The following is a 21,054-nucleotide window of genomic DNA, read 5'->3' as shown; positions in this document are numbered from 1 at the left end:
TAGGGTTAGAATTATGGGATAGGGGTTGTTCTCAGGTAATGGGTTATGCATTATCGTTAGGATAAGAAGTTAAAGTTAGGCGCACGGTGAGGTTTACGTGTTAAGGGGAGAAATAGGAACAGGGTTGGGTGTTATGTTCATGGTTAGGGTTATTTGTTAAAGGTATTGTTTATGCTTAGCGCACGGGCCCTGTCTGCATTAGGCGGGCGGGGGGAGTTTAGGGGGCTGGGATTGTACCCGGGAACCCACTCTATCATACTCTGGGTATGGGCCCGTGGGTTTCATGCAGGACACAGTGGTAGAGCCTCCTTTCACGCATGGCATGGGAGGATTGCAGGCTTTCTAAACTCTATGAAAGCAAGAAGTCTGAGAATGAGATTTAGGGTTAGGATTATGGTTAGGGTTAAGGATGAAGTTTAGTGTTAGTGTGAGTGCTTAGGGTTAGGGATTAGAGTTAGGGTAAAAGGTTACTCTTAGGTTTAACGGTTACACTTTGTTTTAGGGTTGAGGTTTACGGTTAGGGTTAAGATGAGGGGTTAGGGTTAGGTACAGGGTTAGGGTTAAGTGTTAGGTTTAGGGTTGAAGATTAGGATTAGGGTTAGGATTAAAGGTTAGCGTGAGAGTTAACGCTTAGGGTTAAGGTTAAGAGTTAGGGTTTAGGGTTAGGGTTAGGGTTAGGGTTAGTTTTAGCGTTAGAGTTATGTGCTATGGTTTGTTTTAGAGGTTAGGTTTAGGTTTAGTGGTCACGGTTAGGGTTATGTTTAGGGGTTAGCATTAGGTTTAGGGTTAACGGAGAGGATTAGGGTTAAGTGTTGGTTTTAGGGTTAGGGTTTAGTGAAGGGTTATCATTAAGCATTAGGGGTAGTGTCAGGGTTAAATGCTTGGGTGCGGGTATTTGTTAGGGTCAGGGTTAAGGTTCATGGATAGGGTTAGTGTTAAGGGTTACGGGTAGGTTTAGGGTTCAGGGTTAGAGTTAGCATTCGGGCTTAAGTTTAGGATTAGGCGGTAGGTTAGATTTAGGGTTAGATCTAGGCGTTAGTGTAAGGGCTAGCGTTAGGGTTAAGAGATAGGGTTAGGTTTAATGCTTAGTATTAGGGTTAGGGTTTGGGGTTAAAGTAAGTGTTAGGGGTTAGGTTTAAGGATGAAAGGTTAGGGTTATTTTTAGCTGTAGTGTTAGTGTTAGGGATAAGGGATCCCATTAGCATTAAGGGTCTTCCTTACTGTAGGGTTAAGGGTTAGGCTTAGAGTTAAAGGTTAAGGTTAGGGTCAGTGTTAAGATTTAGGGTGAGGGTTAACGGTTAGGGTAAAGGTTAAGCGTTAGGGTTAGGGATTAGTGATTAGGGTTTTTGGTTACTGTTAGGGTTAGCGGTTAGAAGTTAGTGTTTTATGAAGGGGTATGGTTAGAATTAGGATTGGGGTTAGAGTTAGGGTGAGGTATAGGGGTTAGGTTTAGGGGTTAGCTTTAGGGTAAAAGGATAGGATTAGGGTTACCGGTTGGGCTTAGGTTTAGGGTTAAAGTTTACTGCCAGGGTTAGGGATAGGGTTCAGGGTTAGCTTTAGGGGTTCTGGTTAGGGTTAGGTGTGAGGTTAGTGTCAGGGTTAGGTCTAGTCGTGAGGGTAAGGTTTAGGGTTACCTTTAAGAAGTAGGGTTAGGTTTAATGGTTAGGATTAGGATTAGGGTTAAGGGTTAGGGTAAGGCTTAGGGGTTAGGGTGAAGGGTTAGGGTCAAGGGTTAGGGTTTTTGTTAGGCATAGCGTTGGGGTTAGAAGTAAGGGTTACTGTCAGTGTTAGGGTTGTAGGTAGGGTTCCGGTTAGGGTTAGCGGTTTAGAATTAGGGTTAGGGATTAGTTTTCAGAGTGATGACTAGGAGAAAGGGTTAGAATTATGGGATAGGGGTTGTTCTCAGGAAATGGGTTATGCATTAACATTAGGATGAGAGGTTAAAGTTAGGCGCACGGTGAGGTTTACGTGTTAAGGGGAGAAAGAGGAACAGGGTTGGGTGTTATGTTCAGGGTTAGGGTTATCTGTTAAAGGTATTGTTTATGCTTAGCGCACGGGCCCTTTCTGCATTAGGCGGGCGGGGGGGAGTTGTGGGGGCTGGGATTGTACCCGGGAACCCACTCTATCATACTCTGGGTATGGGCCCGTGGGTTTCATACAGGACACAGTGGTAGAGCCTCCTTTCACGCATGGCATGGGAGGATTGCAGGCTTTCTAAACTCTAAGAAAGCAAGAAGTCTGAGAATTAGATTTAGGGTTAGGATTATGGTTAGGGTTAAGGATGAAGTTTAGTGTCAGGGTGAGGGCTTAGGGTTAGGGATTAGGGTTAGGGTGAAAGGTTACTGTTAGGATTAACGGTTACACTTTGGTTTCGGGTTGAGGTTTACGGTTAGGGTTAAGATGAGGGGTTAGGGTTTTGTACAGGGTTAGGGTTAAGTGTTAGGTTTAGGGTTGAAGATTAGGACTAGGGTTAGGATTAAAGGTTAGCGTGAGAGTTAACGCTTAGTGTTAAGGTTAAGAGTTAAGGTTTAGGGTTACGGTTAGGGTTAGGGTTCGTTTTAGGGTTAGAGTTATGTTCTATGATTTGTGTTAGAGGTTAGGGTTAGGTTTACTTGTCACGGTTAGGGTTACGTTTAGGTGTTAGGATTAGGGTTAGGGTTAAGGGATAGGATTAGGGTTAAGTGTTGGGCTTAGGGTTAGGGTTCAGTGTTAGGGTTATCATTAAGGATTAGGGTTAGGGTCAGGGTTAAATGCTTGGGTGCGGGTAATTGTTAGGGTCAGGGTTATGGTTCATGGATAGGGTTAGTGTTAAGTGTTACGGGTAGGTTTAGGGTTCAGGGTTAGAGTTAGCATTCGGGCTTAAGTTTAGGATTAGGCGGTAGTTTAGATTTAGGGTTAGATCTAGGCGTTAGGGTAAGGGCTAGCGTTAGGGTTAAGAGATAGGGTTAGGTTTAATGCTTAGGATTAGGGTTAGCGTTTGGGGTTAAAGTAAGTGTTAGGGGTTAGGTTTAAGGATCCAAGGTTAGGGTTATTTTTAGCTGTAGTGTTAGGGTTATGGATAAGGGATCCCATTAGCATTAAGGGTCTTCCTTACTGTAGGGTTAAGGGTTAGGCTTAGAGTTAAAGGTTAAGGTTAGGGTCAGTGTTAAGATTTAGGGTGAGGGTTAACGGTTAGGGTAAAGGTTAAGCGTTAGGGTTAGGGATTAGTGATTAGGGTTTTTGGTTAGTGTTAGGGTTAGCGGTTAGGAGTTAGTGTTTTATGAAGGGGTATGGTTAGAATTAGGATTGGGGTTAGTGTTAGGGTGAGGTATAGGGGTTACGTTTAGGGGTTAGTTTTAGGGTAAAAGGATAGGATTAGCGTTACGGGTTGGGCTTAGGTTTAGGGTTAAAGTTTACTGCTAGGGTTAGGGATAGGGTTCAGGGTTAGCTTTAGGGGTTCTGGTTAGGGTTAGGTGTTAGGTTAGTGTCAGGGATAGGTCTAGTCGTGAGGGTAAGGTTTAGGGTTAGCTTTAAGAGCTAGGGTTAGGTTTAATGGTTAGGATTAGGATTAGGGTTAAGGGTTAGTGTAAGGCTTAGGGGTTAGGGTGAAGGGTTAGGGTCAAGGGTTAGGGTTCTTGTTAGGCATAGCGTTGGGGTTAGAAGTAAGGGTTACTGTCAGTGTTAGGGTTGTAGGTAGGGTTACGGTTAGGGTTAGCGGTTTAGAATTAGGGTTAGGGATTAGGTGTCACAGTGATGACTAGGAGAAAGTGTTAGAATTATGGGATAGGGGTTCTCAGGAAATGGGTTATGCATTAACGTTAGGATAAGAGGTTAAAGTTAGGCGCACGGTGAGGTTTACGTGTTAAGGGGAGAAAGAGGAACAGGGTTGGGTGTTATGTTCAGAGTTAGGGTTATCTTTTAAAGGTATTGTTTATTCTTAGCGCACGGGCCCTGTCTGCATTAGGCGGGCGGGGGGGAGTTGTGGGGGCTGGCATTGTACCCGGGAACCCACTCTATCATACTCTGGGTATGGGCCCGTGGGTTTCATACAGGACACAGTGGTAGAGCCTCCTTTCACGCATGGCATGGGAGGATTGCAGGCTTTCTAAACTCTAAGGAAGCAAAAAGTCTGAGAATGAGATTTAGGGTTAGGATTATGGTTAGGGTTAAGGATGAAGTTTAGTGTTAGGGTGAGGGCTTAGGGTTAGGGATTAGGGTTAGGGTGAAAGGTTACTGTTAGGTTTAACGGTTACACTTTGGTTTCGGGTTGAGGTTTACGGTTAGGGTTAAGATGAGGGGTTAGGGTTTTGTACAGGGTTAGGGTTAAGTGTTAGGTTTAGGGTTGAAGATTAGGACTAGGGTTAGCATTAAAGGTTAGCGTGAGAGTTAACGCTTAGGGTTAAGGTTAAGAGTTAAGGTTTAGGGTTACGGTTAGGGTTAGGGTTCGTTTTAGGGTTAGAGTTATGTTCTATGATTTGTGTTAGAGGTTAGGGTTAGGTTTACTGGTCACGGTTAGGGTTACGTTTAGGTGTTAGGATTAGGGTTAGGGTTAAGGGATAGGATTAGGGTTAAGTGTTGGGCTTAGGGTTAGGGTTTAGTGTTAGGGTTATCATTAAGGATTAGGGTTAGGGTCAGGGTTAAATCCTTGGGTGCGGGTAATTGTTAGGGTCAGGGTTAAGGTTCATGGATAGGGTTAGTGTTAAGGGTTACGGGTAGGTTTAGGGTTCAGGGTTAGAGTTAGCATTCGGGCTTAAGTTTAGGATTAGGCGGTAGGTTAGATTTAGGGTTAGATCTAGGCGTTAGGGTAAGGGCTAGCGTTAGGGTTAAGAGATAGGGTTAGGTTTAATGCTTAGGATTAGGGTTAGGGTTTGGGGTTAAAGTAAGTGTTAGGGGTTAGGTTTAAGGATCAAAGGTTAGGGTTATTTTTAGCTGTAGTGTTAGGGTTAGGGATAAGGGATCCCATTAGCATTAAGGGTCTTCCTTACTGTACGGTTAAGGGTTAGGCTTAGAGTTAAAGGTTCAGGTTAGGGTCAGTGTTAAGATTTAGGGTGAGGGTTAACGGTTAGGGTAAAGGTTAAGCGTTAGGGTTAGGGATTAGTGATTAGGGTTTTTGGTTAGTGTTAGGGTTAGCGGTTAGGAGTTAGTGTTTTATGAAGGGGTATGGTTAGAATTAGGATTGGGGTTAGATTTAGGGTGAGGTATAGGGGTTAGGTTTAGGGGTTAGTTTTAGGGTAAAAGGATAGGATTAGCGTTACGGGTTGGGCTTAGGTTTAGGGTTAAAGTTTACTGCTAGAGTTAGGGATAGGGTTCAGGGTTAGCTTTAGGGGTTCTGGTTAGGGTTAGGTGTTAGGTTAGTGTCAGGGTTAGGTCTAGTCGTGAGGGTAGGGTTTAGGGTTAGCTTTAAGAGCTAGGGTTAGGTTTAATGGTTAGGATTAGGATTAGGGATAAGGGTTAGGGTAAGGCTTAGCGGTTAGGGTGAAGGGTTAGGGTGAAGGGTTAGGGTTTTTGTTAGGCATAGCGTTGGGGTTAGAAGTAAGGGTTACTGTCAGTGTTAGGGTTGTAGGTAGGGTTACGGTTAGGGTTAGCGGTTTAGAATTAGGGTTAGGGATTAGGTGTCAGAGTGATGACTAGGAGAAAGGGTTAGAATTTTGGGATAGGGGTTGTTCTCAGGAAATGGGTTATGCATTAACGTTAGGATGAGAGGTTAAAGTTAGGCGCACGGTGAGGTTTACGTGTTAAGGGGAGAAATAGGTACAGGGTTGGGTGTTATGTTCAGGGTTAGGGTTATCTGTTAAAGGTATTGTTTATGCTTAGCGCACGGCCCTGTCTGCATTAGGCGGGCGGGGGGGAGTTGTGGGGGCTGGCATTGTACCCGGGAACCCACTCTATCATACTCTGGGTATGGGCCCGTGGGTTTCATACACGACACAGTGGTAGAGCCTCCTTTCACGCATGGCATGGGAGGATTGCAGGCTTTCTAAACTCTAAGAAAGCAAGAAGTCTGAGAATGAGATTTAGGGTTAGGATTATGGTTAGGGTTAAGGATGAAGTTTAGTGTTAGGGTGAGGGCTTAGGGTTAGGGATTAGGGTTAGGGTGAAAGGTTACTTTTAGGTTTAACGGTTACACTTTGGTTTCGGGTTGTGGTTTACGGTTAGGGTTAAGATGAGGGGTTAGGGTTTGGTACAGGGTTAGGGTTAAGTGTTAGGTTTAGGGTTGAAGATTAGGATTAGGGTTAGGATTAAAGGTTAGCGTGAGTGTTAACGCTTAGGGTTAAGGTTAAGAGTTAGGGTTTAGGGTTAGGGTTAGCGTTAGGGTTAGTTTTAGGTTTAGAGTTATGTGCTATGGTTTGTTTTAGGGGTTAGGGTTAGGTTTACTTGTCACGGTTAGGGTTACGTTTAGGTGTTATGATTAGGGTTAGGGTTAAGGGATAGGATTAGGGTTAAGTGTTGGGCTTAGGGTTAGGGTTTAGTGTTAGGGTTATCATTAAGGATTAGGGTTAGGGTCAGGTTTAAATGCTTGGGTGCGGGTAATGGTTAGGGTCAGGGTTAAGGTTCATGGATAGGGTTAGTGTTAAGGGTTACGGGTAGGTTTAGGGTTCAGTGTTAGAGTTAGCATTAGGGCTTAAGGTTAGGATTAGACGGTAGGTTAGATTTAGGGTTAGATCTAGGCGTTAGGGTAAGGGCTAGCGTTAGAGTTAAGAGATAGGGTTAGGTTTAATGCTTAGGGTTAGGGTTAGGGTTTGGGGTTAAAGTAAGTGTTAGGGGTTAGGTTTAAGGATCCAAGGTTAGGGTTATTTTTAGCTGTAGTGTTAGGGTTAGGGATAAGGGATCCCATTAGCATTAAGGGTCTTCCTTACTGTAGGGTTAAGGGTTAGGCTTAGAGTTAAAGGTTAAGGTTAGGGTAAGGGTTAAGATTTAGGGTGAGGGTTAACGGTTAGGGTAAAGGTTAAACGTTAGGGTTAGGGATTAGTGATTAGGGTTTTTGGTTAGTGTTAGGGTTAGCGGTTAAGAGTTAGTGTTTTATGAAGGGGTATGGTTAGAATTAGGATTGGGGTTAGAGTTAGGTTGAGGTATAGGGGTTAGGTTTAGGGATTAGTTTTAGGGTAAAAGGATAGGATTAGGGTTACGGGTTGGGCTTAGGTTTAGGGTTAAGGTTTACTGCTAGGGTTAGGGATAAGGTTGAGGGTTAGCTTTAGGGGTTCTGGTTACGGTTAGATGTTAAGTTAGTGTCAGGGTTAGGATTAGTCGTGAGGGTAAGGTTTAGGGTTAGCTTTAAGAGCTAGGGTTAGGTTTAATGGTTAAGATTAGGATTAGGGTTAAGGGTTAGGGTAAGTCTTAGGGGTTAGGGTGAAGGGTTAGGGTCAAAGGTTAGGGTCTTTGTTAGGCATAGCGTTGGGGTTAGAAGTAAGTGTTACTGTCAGTGTTAGGGTTGTAGGTAGGGTTACGGTTAGTGTTAGCGGTTTAGAATTAGGGTTAGAGATTAGGTGTCACAGTGATGACTAGGAGATAGGGTTAGAATTATGGGATAGGGGTTGTTCTCAGGAAATGGGTTATGCATTAACGTTAGGATAAGAGGTTAAAGTTAGGCGCACGGTGAGGTTTACGTGTTAAGGGGAGAAAGAGGAACAGGGTTGGGTGTTATGTTCAGGGTTAGGGTTATCTGTTAAAGGTATTGTTTATGCTTAGCGAACGGGCCCTGTCTGCATTACGCGGGCGGGAGGAGTTCAGGGGGCTGGGATTGTACCCGGGAACACACTCTATCATACTCTGGGTATGGGCCCGTGGGTTTCATGCAGGACACAGTGCTAGAGCCTCCTTTCACGCATGGCATGGGAGTATTGCAGGCTTTCTAAACTCTAAGAATGCAAGAAGTCTGAGAATGAGATTTAGGGTTAGGATTATGGTTAGGGTTAAGGATGAAGTTTAGTGTTAGGGTGAGGGCTTAGTTTTAGGGATTAGGGTTAGGGCGAAAGGTTACTGTTAGGTTTAAGGGTTACACTTTGGTTTCGGGTTGAGGTTTACGGTTAGGGTTAAGATGAGGGGTTAGGGTTTGGTACAGGGTTAGGGTTAAGTGTTAGGTTTAGGGTTTAAGATTAGGATTAGGGTTAGGATTAAAGGTTAGGGTGAGAGTTAACGCTTAGGGTTAAGGTTAAGAGTTAGGGTTTAGGGTTAGGGTTAGGGTTAGGGTTAGTTTTAGGTTTAGAGTTATGTGCTATGGTTTGTGTTAGGGGTTAGGGTTAGGTTTACTGGTCACGGGTAGGGTTACGTTTAGGGGTTAGCATTAGGGTTAGGGTTAAGGGATAGGATTAGGGTTAAGTGTTGGGCTTAGGGTTAGGGTTTAGTGTTAGGGTTATCATTAAGGATTAGGGGTAGGGTCAGGGTTAAATGCTTGGGTGCGGGTAATGCTTAGGGTCAGGGTTAAGGTTCACGGATAGGGTTAGTGTAAGGGTTACGGGTAGGTTTAGGGTTCAGTGTTAGAGTTAGCATTAGGGCTTAAGGTTAGGATTAGACGGTAGGTTAGATTTAGGGTTAGATCTAGGCGTTAGGGTAAGGGCTAGCGTTAGGTTTAAGAGATAGGGTTAGGTTTAATGCTTAGGATTAGGGTTAGGGTTTGGGGTTAAAGTAAGTGTTAGGGGTTAGGTTTAAGGATCAAAGGTTAGGGTTATTTTTAGCTGTAGTGTTAGGGTTAGGGATAAGGGATCCCATTAGCATTAAGGGTCTTCCTTACTGTAGAGTTAAGGGTTAGGCTTAGAGTTAAAGGTTCAGGTTAGGGTCAGTGTTAAGATTTAAGGTGAGGGTTAACGGTTAGGGTAAAGGTTAAGCGTTAGGGTTAGGGATTAGTGATTAGGGTTTTTGGTTAGTGTTAGGGTTAGCGGTTAGGAGTTAGTGTTTTATGAAGGGGTATGGTTAGAATTAGGATTGGGGTTAGAGTTAGGGTGAGGTATAGGGGTTAGGTTTAGGGGTTAGTTTAGGGTAAAAGGATAGGATTAGGGTTACGGGTTGGGCTTAGGTTTAGGGTTAAAGTTTACTGCTAGGGTTAGGGATAGGGTTCAGGGTTAGCTTTAGGGGTTCTGGTTAGGGTTAGGTGTTAGGTTAGTGTCAGGGTTAGGTCTAGTCGTGAGGGTAAGGTTTAGGGTTAGCTTTAAGATCTAGGGTTAGGTTTAATGGTTAGGATTAGGATTAGGGTTAAGGGTTAGGGTAAGGCTTAGGGGTTAGGGTGAAGGGTTAGGGTTTTTGTTAGGCATAGCGTTGGGGTTAGAAGTAAGGGTTACTGTCAGTGTTAGGGTTGTAGGTAGGGTTACGGTTAGGGTTAGCGGTTTAGAATTAGGGTTAGGGATTAGGTGTCACTGTGATGACAAGGAGAGAGGGTTAGAATTATGGGATAGGGGTTGTTCTCAGGAAATGGGTTATGCATTAACGTTAGGATAAGAGGTTAAAGTTAGGGGCACGGTGAGGTTTACGTGTTAAGGGGAGAAATAGGAACAGGGTTGGGTGTTATGTTCAGGGTTAGGGTTATCTGTTAAAGGTATTGTTTATGCTTAGCGCACGGGCCCTGTCTGCATTAGGCGGGCGGGGGGAGTTTAGGGGGCTGGGATTGTACCCGGGAACCCACTCTATCATACTCTGGGTATGGGCCCGTGGGTTTCATGCAGGACACAGTGGTAGAGCCTCCTTTCACGCATGACATGGGAGGATTGCAGGCTTTCTAAACTCTAAGAAAGCAAGAAGTCTTAGAATGAGATTTAGGGTTAGGATTATGGTTAGGGTTAATGATGAATTTTAGTGTTAGGGTGAGGGCTTAGGGTTAGGGATTAGGGTTAGGGTTAAAGGTTACTCTTAGGTTTAACGGTTACACTTTGGTTTCGGGTTTAGGTTTACGGTTAGGGTTAAGATGAAGGGTTAGTGTTAGGTACAGGGTTAGGGTTAAGTGTTAGGTTTAGTGTTGAAGATTAGGATTAGGGTTAGGATTAAAGGTTAGCGTGAGAGGTAACGCTTAGGGTTAAGGTTAAGAGTTAGGGTTAAGGGTTAGGGTTAGGGTTAGGGTTCGTTTTAGGGTTAGAGTTATGTGCTATGGTTTGTGTTACAGGTTAGGGTTAGGTTTACTGGTGACGGTTAGGGTTACGTTTAGGGGTTCGCATTAGAGTTAGGGTTAGGGTTAAGGGATAGGATTAGGGTTAAGTGTTGGGCTTAGGGTTAGGGTTTAGTGTTAGTGTTATCATTAAGGATTAGGGGTAGGGTCAGGGTTAAATGCTTGGGTGCGGGTAATGGTTAGGGTAAGGGTTAAGATTCACGGATAGAGTTAGTGTTAAGGGTTACGGGTAGGTTTAGGGTTCAGGGTTAGAGTTAGCATTAGGGCTTAAGGTTAGGATTAGGCGGTAGGTTAGATTTAGGGTTAGATCTAGGCGTTAGGGTAAGGGCTAGCGTTAGGGTTAAGAGATAGGGTTAGGTTTAATGCTTAGGATTAGGGTTAGTGTTTGGGGATAAAGTAAGTGTTAGGGGTTAGGTTTAAGGATCAATCGTTAGGGTTATTTTTAGTTGTAGTGTTAGGGTTAGGGATAAGGGATCCCATTAGCCTTAAGGGTCTTCCTTACTGTAGGGTTAAGGGTTAGGCTTAGAGTTAAAGGTTCAGGTTAGGGTCAGTGTTAAGATTTAAGGTGAGGGTTAACGGTTAGGGTAAAGGTTAAGCGTTAGGGTTAAGGATTAGTGATTAGGGTTTTTGGTTAGTGTTAGGGTTAGCGGTTAGGAGTTAGTGTTTTATGAAGGGGTATGGTTATAATTAGGATTGGGGTTAGACTTAGGGTGAGGTATAGGGGTTAGTTTTAGGGGTTAGTTTTAGGGTAAAAGGATAGGATTAGTGTCACGGGTTGGGCTTAGGTTTAGGGTTAAAGTTTACTGCTAGGGTTAGGGATAGGGTTCAGGGTTGGCTTTAGGGGTTCTGGTAAGGGTTAGGTGTTAGGTTACTGTCAGGGTTAGGTCCAGTCGTGAGGTTAAGGTTAGGCTTAGCTTTAAGAGCTAGGGTTAGGTTTAATGGTTAGGATTAGGATTAGGGTTAAGGGTTAGGGTAAGGCTTAGGGGTTAGGGTGAAGGGTTAGTGTGTAGGGTTAGGGTTTTCGTTAGGCATAGCGTTGGGGTTTAGAAGTAAGGGTTACTGTCAGTGTTAGGGTTTTAGGTAGGGTTACGGTTAGGGTTAGCAGTTTAGAATTAGGGTTAGGGATTAGGTGTCACAGTGATGACTAGGATATAGGGTTAGAAGTATAGGATAGGGGTTGTTCTCAGGAAATGGGTTATGCATTAACGTTAGGATGAGAGTTTAAATTTAGGCGCACGGTGAGGTTTACGTGTTAAGGGGAGAAATAGGAACAGGGTTGGGTGTTATGTTCAGGGTTAGGGTTATCTGTTAAAGGTATTGTTTATGCTTAGCGCACGGGCCCTGTCTGCATTAGGCGGGCGGGGGGAGTTTAGGGGGCTGGGATTGTACCCGGGAACCCACTCTATCATACTCTGGGTATGGGCCCGTGCTTTCATGCAGGACACAGTGGTAGAGCCTTCTTTCACGCATGGCATGGGAGGATTGCAGGCTTTCTAAACTCTAAGAAAGCAAGAAGTCTGAGAATTAGATTTAGGGTTAGGATTATGGTTAGGGTTAAGGATGAAGTTTAGTGTTAGGGTGAGGGCTCAGGGTTAGGGATTAGGGTTAGGGTGAGGGTTAGGGTTAGGGTTAAATGTTACTCTTAGGTTTAACGGTTACACTTTGGTTTAGGGTTGAGGTTTACGGTTAGGGTTAAGATGAGGGGTTTGGGTTTGGTACAGGGTTAGGGTTAAGTGTTAGGTTTAGGGTTGAAGATTAGGATTAGGGTTAGGATTAAAGGTTAGCGTGAGAGTTAACCCTTAGGGTTAAGGTTAAGAGTTAGGGTTTAGGGTTAGGGTTAGGGTTAGGGTTAGTTTTAGGGTTAGAGTTATGTGCTATGGTTTGTGTTAGAGGTTAGGGTTAGGTTTACTGGTGACGGTTAGGATTACGTTTAGGGGTTAGCATTAGGGTTAGGGTTAAGGGATAGGATTAGGGTTAAGTGTTGGGCTTAGAGTTAGGGTTTAGTGTTAGGGTTATCATTAAGGATTAGGGTTAGGGTCAGGGTTAAATGCTTGGGTGCGGGTAATGGTTAGTGTCAGGGTTAAGGTTCACGGATAGGGTTAGTGTTAAGGGTTACGGGTAGGTTTAGGGTTCAGGATTAGAGTTAGCATTAGGGTTTAAGGTTAGGATTAGGCGGTAGGTTAGATTTATGGTTAGATCTAGGGTTAGGGTAAGGGCTAGCGTTAGGGTTAAGAGATAGGGTTAGGTTTAATGCTTAGGATTAGGGTTAGGGTTTGGGGTTAAAGTAAGTGTTAGGGGTTAGGTTTAAGGATCAAAGGTTAGGGTTATTTTTATCTGTAGTGTTAGAGTTAGGGATAAGGGGTCCCATTAGCATTAAGGGTCTTCCTTACTGTAGGGTTAAGGGTTAGGCTTAGAGTTAAAGTTTAAGCTTAGGGTCAGTGTTAAGATTTAGGGTGAGGGTTAACGGTTAGGGTAAAGGTTAAGCGTTAGGGTTAGGGATTAGTGATTAGGGTTTTTGGTTAGTGCTAGGGTTAGCGGTTAGGAGATAGTGTTTTATGAAGGGGTATGGTTAGAATCAGGACTGGGGTTAGAGTTAGGGTGAGGTATAGGGGTTAGGTTTAGGGGTTAGTTTTAGAGTAAACTGATAGGATTAGGGTTACCTGTTGGGCTTAGGTTTGGGGTTAAAGTTTACTGCTAGGGTTAGGGATAGGGTTCAGGCTAGGCTTTAGGGGTTCTGGTTAGGGTTAGGTGTTAGGTTAGTGTCAGGGTTAGGTCTAGTCGTGAGGGTAAGGTTTAGGGTTAGCTTTAAGAGCTAGGGTTAGGTTTAATGGTTAGGATTAGGATTAGGGTTAAGGGTTAGGGTAAGGCTTAGGGGTTAGGGTGAAGGGTTAGGGTGAAGGGTTAGGGTTTTTGTTAGGCATAGCGTTGGGGTTAGAAGTAAGGGTTACTGTCAGTGTTAGGGTTGTAGGTAGGGTTATGATTAGGGTTAGCGGTTTAGAATTAGGGTTAGGGATTAGGTGTCACAGTGATGATTAGGAGATAGGGTTAGAATTATGGGATAGGGGTTTTTCTCAGGAAATGGGTTATGCATTAACGTTAGGATAAGACGTTAAAGTTAGGCGCACGGTGAGGTTTACGTGTTAAGGGGAGAAATAGGAACAGGGTTGGGTGTTATGTTCAGGGTTAGGGTTATCTGTTAAAGGTATTGTTTATGCTTAGCGCACGGGCTCTGTCTGCATTAGGCGGGCGGGGGGAGTTTAGGGGGCTGGGATTGTACCCGGGAACCCACTCTATCATACTCTGGGTATGGGCCCGTGAGTTTCATGCAGGACACAGTGGTAGAGCCTCCTTTCACGCATGGCATGGGAGGATTGCAGGCTTTCTAAACTCTAAGAAAGCAAGAAGTCTGAGAATGAGATTTAGGGTTAGGATTATGGTTAGGGTGAAGGATGAAGTTCAGTGTTAGGGTGAGGGCTTAGGGTTAGGGATTAGGGATAGGGTTAAAGGTTACTCTTAGTTTTAACGGTTACACTTTGGTTTCGGGTTGAGGTTTAGGGTTAGGGTTAAGATGAGGGGTTAGGGTTAGGTACAGGGTTAGGGTTAAGTGTTAGGTTTAGGGTTGAAGATTAGGATTAGGGTTAGGATTAAAGGTTAGCGTGAGAGTTAACGCTTAGGTATAAGGTTAAGAGTTAGGGTTTAGGGTTAGGGTTAGGGTTAGGGTTCGTTTTAGGTTTAGAGTTATGTGCTATGGTTTGTGTTAGAGGTTAGGGTTAGGTTTACTGGTTACGGTAAGGGATACGTTTAGGGGTTAGCATTAGGGTTAGGGTTAAGGGATAGGATTAGGGTTAAGTGTTGGGATTAGGGTTAGGGTTTATTGTTAGGGTTATCATTAAGGATTAGGGTTAGGGTCAGGTTTAAATGCTTTGGTGCGGGTAATGTTTAGGGTCAGAGTTAAGGTACACGGATAGGGTTAGTGTTAAGGGTTACGGGTAGGTTTAGGGTTCAGGGTTAGAGTTAGCATTAGGGCTTAAGGTTAGGATTAGGCGGTAGGTTAGATTTAGGGTAAGATCTAGGCGTTAGGGTAAGGGCTAGCGTTAGGGTTAAGAGATAGGGTTAGGTTTAATGCTTAGGATTAGGGTTAGGGTTTGGGGTTAAAGTAAGTGTTAGGGGTTAGGTTTAAGGATCAAAGGTTAGGGTTATTTTTAGCTGTAGTGTCAGGGTTAGGGATAAGGGATCCCATTAGCATTAAGGGTCTTCCTTACTGTAGGGTTAAGGGTTAGGCTTTGAGTTAAAGTTTCAGGTTAGGGTCAGTGTTAAGATTTAGTGTGAGGGTTAACGGTTAGGGTAAAGGTTAAGCGTTAGGGTTAGGGATTAGTGATTAGGGTTTTTGGTTAGTGTTAGGGTTAGCGGTTAGGAGTTAGTGTTTTATGAAGGGGTATGGTTAGAATTAGGACTGGGGTTAGAGTTAGGGTGAGGTATAGGGGTTAGGTTTAGGGGTTAGTTTTAGGGTAAAAGGATAGGATTAGGGTTACGGGTTGGGCTTAGGTTTAGGGTTAAAGTTTACTGCTAGGGTTAGGGATAGGGTTCAGGGTTAGCTTTAGGGGTTCTGGTTAGGGTTAGGTGTTAGGTTAGTGTCAGGGTTAGGTCTAGTCGTGAGGGTAAGGTTTAGGGTTAGCTTTAAGAGCTAGGGTTAGGTTTAATGGTTAGGATTAGGATTAGGGTTAAGGGTTAGGGTAAGGCTTAGGGATTAGGGTGAAGGGTTAGGGTCAAGGGTTAGGGTTTTTGTTAGGCATAGCGTTGGGGTTAGAAGTAAGGTTTACTGTCAGTGTTAGGGTTGTAGGTAGGGTTCCGGTTAGGGTTAGCGGTTTAGAATTAGGGTTAGGGATTAGGTGTCACAGTGATGACTAGGAGATAGGGTTAGAATTATGGGATAGGGGTTGTTCTCAGGAAATGGGTTATGCATTAACGTTAGGATAAGAGGTTAAAGTTAGGCGCACGGTGAGGTTTACGTGTTAAGGGGAGAAATAGGAACAGGGTTGGGTGTTATGTTCAGGGTTAGGGTTATCTGTTAAAGGTATTGTTTATGCTTAGCGCACGGGCCCTGTCTGCATTAGGCGGGCGGGGGGAGTTTAGGGGGCTGGGATTGTACCCGGGAACCCACTCTATCATACTCTGGGTATGGGCCCGTGGGTTTCATGCAGGACACAGTGGTAGAGCCTCCTTTCACGCATGGCATGGGAGGATTGCAGGCTTTCTAAACTCTAAGAAAGCAAGAAGTCTGAGAATTAGATTTAGGGTTAGGATTATGGTTAGGGTGAAGGATGAAGTTTAGTGTTAGGGTGAGGGCTTAGGGTTAGGGATTAGGGTTAGGGTTAAAGGTTACTCTTAGGTTTAACGGTTTCACTTTGGTTTTGGGTTGAGGTTTACGATTAGGGTTAAGATGAGGGGTTAGGGTTCGGTACAGGGTTAGCGTTAAGTGTTAGGTTTAGGGTTGAAGATTAGGATTAGGGTTAGGATTAAACGTTAGCGTGAGAGTTAACGCTTAGGTTTAAGGTTAAGAGTTAGGGTTTAGGGTTAGGGTTAGGGTTAGTTCTAGGGTTAGAGTTATGTGCTATGGTTTGTGTTAGAGTTTAGGGTTAGGTTTACTGGTCACAGTTAGGGTTAGGTTTAGGGGTTAGCATTAGGGTTAGGGTTAGGTTAAGGGATAGGATTAGGGTTAAGTGTTGGGCTTAGGGTTAGGGTTTAGTGTTAGGGTTATCATTAAGGATTAGGGGTAGGGTCAGGGTTAAATGCTTGGGTGCGGGTAATGGTTAGAGTCAGGGTTAAGGTTCACGGATATGGTTAGTGTTAAGGGTTACTGGTAGGTTTAGGGTTCAGGGTTAGAGTTAGCATTAGGGCTTAAGGTTAGGATTAGGCGGTAGGTTACATTTAGGGTTAGATCTAGGCGTTAGGGTAAGGGCTAGCATTAGGGTTAAGAGATAGGGTTAGGTTTAATGCTTAGGATTAGGGTTAGGATTTGGGGATAAAGTAAGTGTTAGGGGTTAGGTTTAAGGATCAAAGGTTAGGGTTATTTTTAGCTGTAGTGTTAGGGTTAGGGATAAGGGATCCCATTAGCATTAAGGGTCTTCCTTACTGTACGGTTAAGGGTTAGGCTTAGAGTTAAAGGTTCAGGTTAGGGTCAGTGTTAAGATTTAGGGTGAGGGTTAACGGTTAGGGTAAAGTTTAAGCGTTAGGGTTAGGGATTAGTGATTAGGGTTTTTGGTTAGTGTTAGGGTTAGCGGTTAGGAGTTAGTGTTTTATGAAGGGGTACGGTTAGAATTAGGATTGGGGTTAGATTTAGGGTGAGGTATAGGGGTTAGGTTTAGGGGTTAGTTTTAGGGTAAAAGGATAGGATTAGGGTTACAGGTTGGGCTTAGGTTTAGGGTTAAATTTTACTGCTAGGGTTAGGGATAGGGTTCAGGGTTAGCTTTAGGGGTTCTGGTTAGGGTTAGGTGTTAGGTTAGTGTCAGGATTAGGTCCAGTCGTGAGGGTAAGGTTTAGGGATAGCTTTAAGAGCTAGGGTTAGGTTTAATGGTTAGGATTAGGATTAGGGTTAAGGGTTAGGGTAAGGCTTAGGGGTTTGGGTGAAGGGTTAGGGTTTTTGTTAGGCATAGCGTTGGGGTTAGAAGTAAGGTTACTGTCAGTGTTAGGGTTGTAGGTAGGGTTCCGGTTAGGGTTAGTGGTTTAGAATTAGGTTTAGGGATTAGGTGTTCCTGTGATGACTAGGAGATAGGGTTAGAATTATGGGATAGGGGTTGTTCTCAGGGAATGGGTTATGCATTAACGTTAGGATAATAGGTTAAAGTTAGGCTCATGGTGAGGTTTACGTGTTAAGGGGAGAAATAGAAACAGGGTTGGTGTTATGTTCAGGGTTAGGGTTATCTGTTAAAGGTATTGTTTATGCTTAGCGCACGGGCCCTGTCTGCATTAGGCGGGCGGTGGGAGTTTAGGGGGCTGGGATTGTACCCGGGAACCCACTCTATCATACTCTGGGTATGGGCCCGTGGGTTTCATGCAGGACACAGTGGTAGAGCCTCCTTTCACGCATGGCATGGGCGGAATGCAGGCTTTCTAAACTCTAAGAAAGCAAGAAGTCTGAGAATTAGATTTAGGGTTAGGATTATGGTTAGGGTTAAGGATGAAGTTTAGTGTTAGGGTGAGGGCTTAATGTTAGGGATTAGGGTTAGGGTTAAAGGTTACTCTTAGGTTTAACGGTTACAGTTCGGTTTATGGTTGAGGTTTACGGTTAGGGTTAAGATGAGGGGTTAGATTTTGGTAGACGTTTAGGGTTAAGTGTTAGGTTTAGGGTTGAAGATTAGGATTAGGGTTAGGATTAAAGGTTAGCATGAGAGTTAACGCTTAGGGTTAAGGTTAAGAGTTAGAGTTTACGGTTAGGCTTAGGGTTAGATTTAGGGTTAGAGTTATGTGCTATGGTGTGTGTTAGGGGTTAGGGTTAGGTTTACTGTTCACGGTTAGGGTTAGGTTTAGGGGTTAGCATTAGGGTTAGGGATTATGTTTAGGGTAAGGTTCTAGAGTTCATGTTGGGCTTTAGTCTCGGGGCTTAGTTTCAGGGTCAGGGGTTAGCGTTGGTGTTAGGGCTTAGTTTTAGCGGTCAGTTTAAGGGCACAGGACCTGGTTAACCTACGGTGAGAGGGGTGCGGTCTGAGTCACCACGAAAGCACAACATCATTCCCTGGGCCTTGGGACAGGACCTCCATGCAGGATTCAGGAGGAGCCTCATCTCACACATGGCATGGCTGTATTGTAAGCTTGCTTCACTCTGGGAATGGAAGTAGTGTGAGAATTAGGGTTGGGGTTGGGGTTAGGGTTTTTCGTGTTAGGGGTTAGGTTTCGAGTCAGGGTTAGGTGCTAGGGATTAGTGGTTAGGGTTAGAGTTAGTGTTAGGGGTAAGGTGTTAAGTCTTGGTTAGGGGGCCAGGGTATGGTTTAGGGTTGGAGTTAGCGTTAGGGTTAGGGGTTAGGGTTAAGGGATAGGGTTAGGATTCAGGGTGAGGGTTAGAGGGTTAACAGTTGGGGTTAGGCTTAGGGGTTAGGGATAGTGTTAGGGTTAAGGGTTAGGAGCTTGGTTCAGGTTTAAGGTTAGCATTAGGGGTTGGGGTTAGTGTTAACTGTAGGTCAGTGTTGGGGTTAGATCTCTAGGCATTAGGGTAAAGGTTAGGGTTAGGGTTAAGAGTTAGGGTTCTGTTTAACGGTTAGGATTGGGAATAGGTTAAGGGTTAAGGTTAAGTTTGGGGTTATGATGAAGGATCAACGGTTAGGGTTACTTTTGGCATAGGGTTAGTGTAAGGGGTTAGGGTTAGTGTTAGTGTTGTTGGTCGGGTTAAGGTTAGGGTTGGCGCTTCAGAATTAGGGATTAGGTGTTACGGTTATAGCTAGGAGGTAGGGTTATAATGACGGTATAGGGCTTGTTCTCAGGGTGTCATGCATTAACGTTAAGATATGGGGTTAAAGTTAGGGTTATGGTGAGGTTTACCTGTTAAGGTGAGCAGTAGGATCAGGGTTAGGTGTTATGTTGTGGGTTAGGCTTATGGGTGAGGGGTAGGTTTTATGCTTAGGGCACGGGCCCTGTATGCTCTAGGAGGCAAAGTTAGGTGTCTGGGATGGTCGCTGGGAACCCACTCTACCGCACGCAGTGTATGGGCCTCTGGGTTTCATGCAGGACACTGTGGCAGAGCCTCCTTTCACGCATGGCGTGGGAGGATTGCAGGCTTTCTAAACTCTAAGAAAGCAAGAAGTCTGAGAATTAGATGTAGGGTTAGGGTTATGGTTAGGGTTAAGGATGAAGTTTAGTGTTAGGGTGAGGGCTTAGGCTTAGGGATTACGGTTAGGGTTAAAGGTTACTCTTAGATTTAACGGTTACACTTTGGTTTAGGGTTGAGGTTTAAGGTTAGGGTTAAGATGAGGGGTTAGGGTTTGGTACAGGGTTAGGGTTAAGTGTTAGGTTTAGGGTTGAAGACTAGGATTAGGGTTAGGATTAAAGGTTAGCGTGAGAGTTAACGCTTAGGGTTAAGGTTAAGAGTTAGGGTTTAGGGTTAGGGGTAGGATTAGGGTTAGTTTTAGGGTTAGAGTTATGTGCTATGGTTTGTGTTAGAGGTTAGGGTTAGGTTTACTGTTCACGGTTAGGGTTACGTTTAGGGGTTAGCATTAGGGTTAGGGTTAGGGTTAAGGGATAGGATTAGGGTTAAGTGTTGGGCTTAGGGTTAGGGTTTAGTGTTAGGGTTATCATTAAGGATTAGGGTTAGGGTCAGGGTTAAATGCTTGGGTGCGGGTAATGGTTAGGGTCAGGGTTAAGGTTCAGGGATAGGGTTAGTGTTAAGGGTTACGGGTAGGTTTAGGGTTCAGGGTTAGCGTTAGCATTAGGGCTTAAGGTTAGGATTAGGCGGGAGGTTAGATTTAGGGTTAGAACTAGGCGTTAGGGTAAGGGCTAGCGTTAGGGTTAAGAGATAGGGTTAGGTTTAATGCTTAGGATTAGGGTTAGGGTTTGGGGTTAAAGTAAGTGTTAGGGGTTAGGTTTAAGGATCCAAGGTTAGGGTTATTTTTATGTGTAGTGTTAGGGTTAGGGAAAAGGGATCCCATTAGCATTAAGGGTCTTCCTTACTGTAGGGTTAAGACTTAGGCTTAGAGTTAAAAGTTAAGGTTAGGGTCAGTATTAAGAATTAGGGTGAGGGTTAACGGTTAGGGTAAAGGTTAAGCATTAGGGTTAGGGATTAGTGATTAGGGTTTTTGGTTAGTGTTAGGGTTAGAGGTTAGGAGTTCGTGTTTTATGAAGGGGTATGGTTAGAATTAGGATTGGGGTTAGAGTTAGGGTTAGGTATAGGGGTTAGGTTTAGAGGTTAGTTTTAGGGTAAAAGGATAGGATTAGGGTTATGGGTTGGGCTTAGGTTTAGGGTTAAAGTTTACTGCTAGGGTTAGGGATAGGGTTCAGGGTTAGCTTTAGAGGTTCTGGTTAGGGTTAGGTGTTAGGTTAGTGTCAGGGTTAGGTCTAGTCGTGAGGGTAAGGTTTAGGGTTAGCTTTAAGAGCTAGGGTTAGGTTTAATGGTTAGGATTAGGATTAGGGTTAAGGGTTAGGGTAAGGCTTAGGGGTTTGGGTGAAGGGTTAGGGTTTTTGTTAGGCATAGCGTTGGGGTTAGAAGTAAGGGTTACTGTCAGTGTTAGGGTTGTAGGTAGGGTTCCGGTTAGGGTTAGCGGTTTAGAATTAGGGTTAGGGATTAGGTGTTCCAGTGATGACTAGGAGATAGGGTTAGAATTATGGGATAGGGGTTGTTCTCAGGGAATGGGTTATGCATTAACGTTAGGATAAGTGGTTAAAGTTAGGCGCACGGTGAGGTTTACGTGTTAAGGGGAGAAATAGGAACAGGGTTGGGTGTTATGTTCAGGGTTAGGGTTATCTGTTAAAGGTATTGTTTATGCTTAGCGCACGGGCCCTGTCTGCATTGGGCGGGCGGGGGGAGTTTAGGGGGCTGGGATTGTACCCGGAAACCCACTCTATCATACTCTGGGTATGGGCCCGTGGGTTTCATGCAGGACACAGTGGTAGAGCCTCCTTTCACGCATGGCATGGGAGGATTGCAGGCTTTCTAAACTCTAAGAAAGCAAGAAGTCTGAGAATTAGATTTAGGGTTAGGATTATGGTTAGGGTTAAGGATGAAGTTTAGTGTTAGGGTGAGGGCTTAAAGTTAGGGATTAGGGTTAGGGTTAAAGGTTACTCTTAGGTTTAACGGTTACAGTTCGGTTTAGGGTTGAGGTTTACGGTTAGGGTTAAGATGAGGGGTTAGGGTTTGGTAGACGTTTAGGGTTAAGTGTTAGGTTTAGGGTTGAAGATTAGGATTAGGGTTAGGGTTAAAGGTTAGCGTGAGAGTTAACGCTCAGGGTTTACTGTTAGGGTTAGGGTTAGTTTTAGGGTTAGAGTTATGTGCTATGGTTTGT

The sequence above is a fragment of the Eulemur rufifrons genome, unplaced genomic scaffold, assembly GCF_041146395.1.
Source record: "Eulemur rufifrons isolate Redbay unplaced genomic scaffold, OSU_ERuf_1 scaffold_31, whole genome shotgun sequence".
Lineage (NCBI taxonomy): Eukaryota > Metazoa > Chordata > Mammalia > Primates > Lemuridae > Eulemur > Eulemur rufifrons.
Note: the sequence above shows the minus strand (reverse complement) of the source record.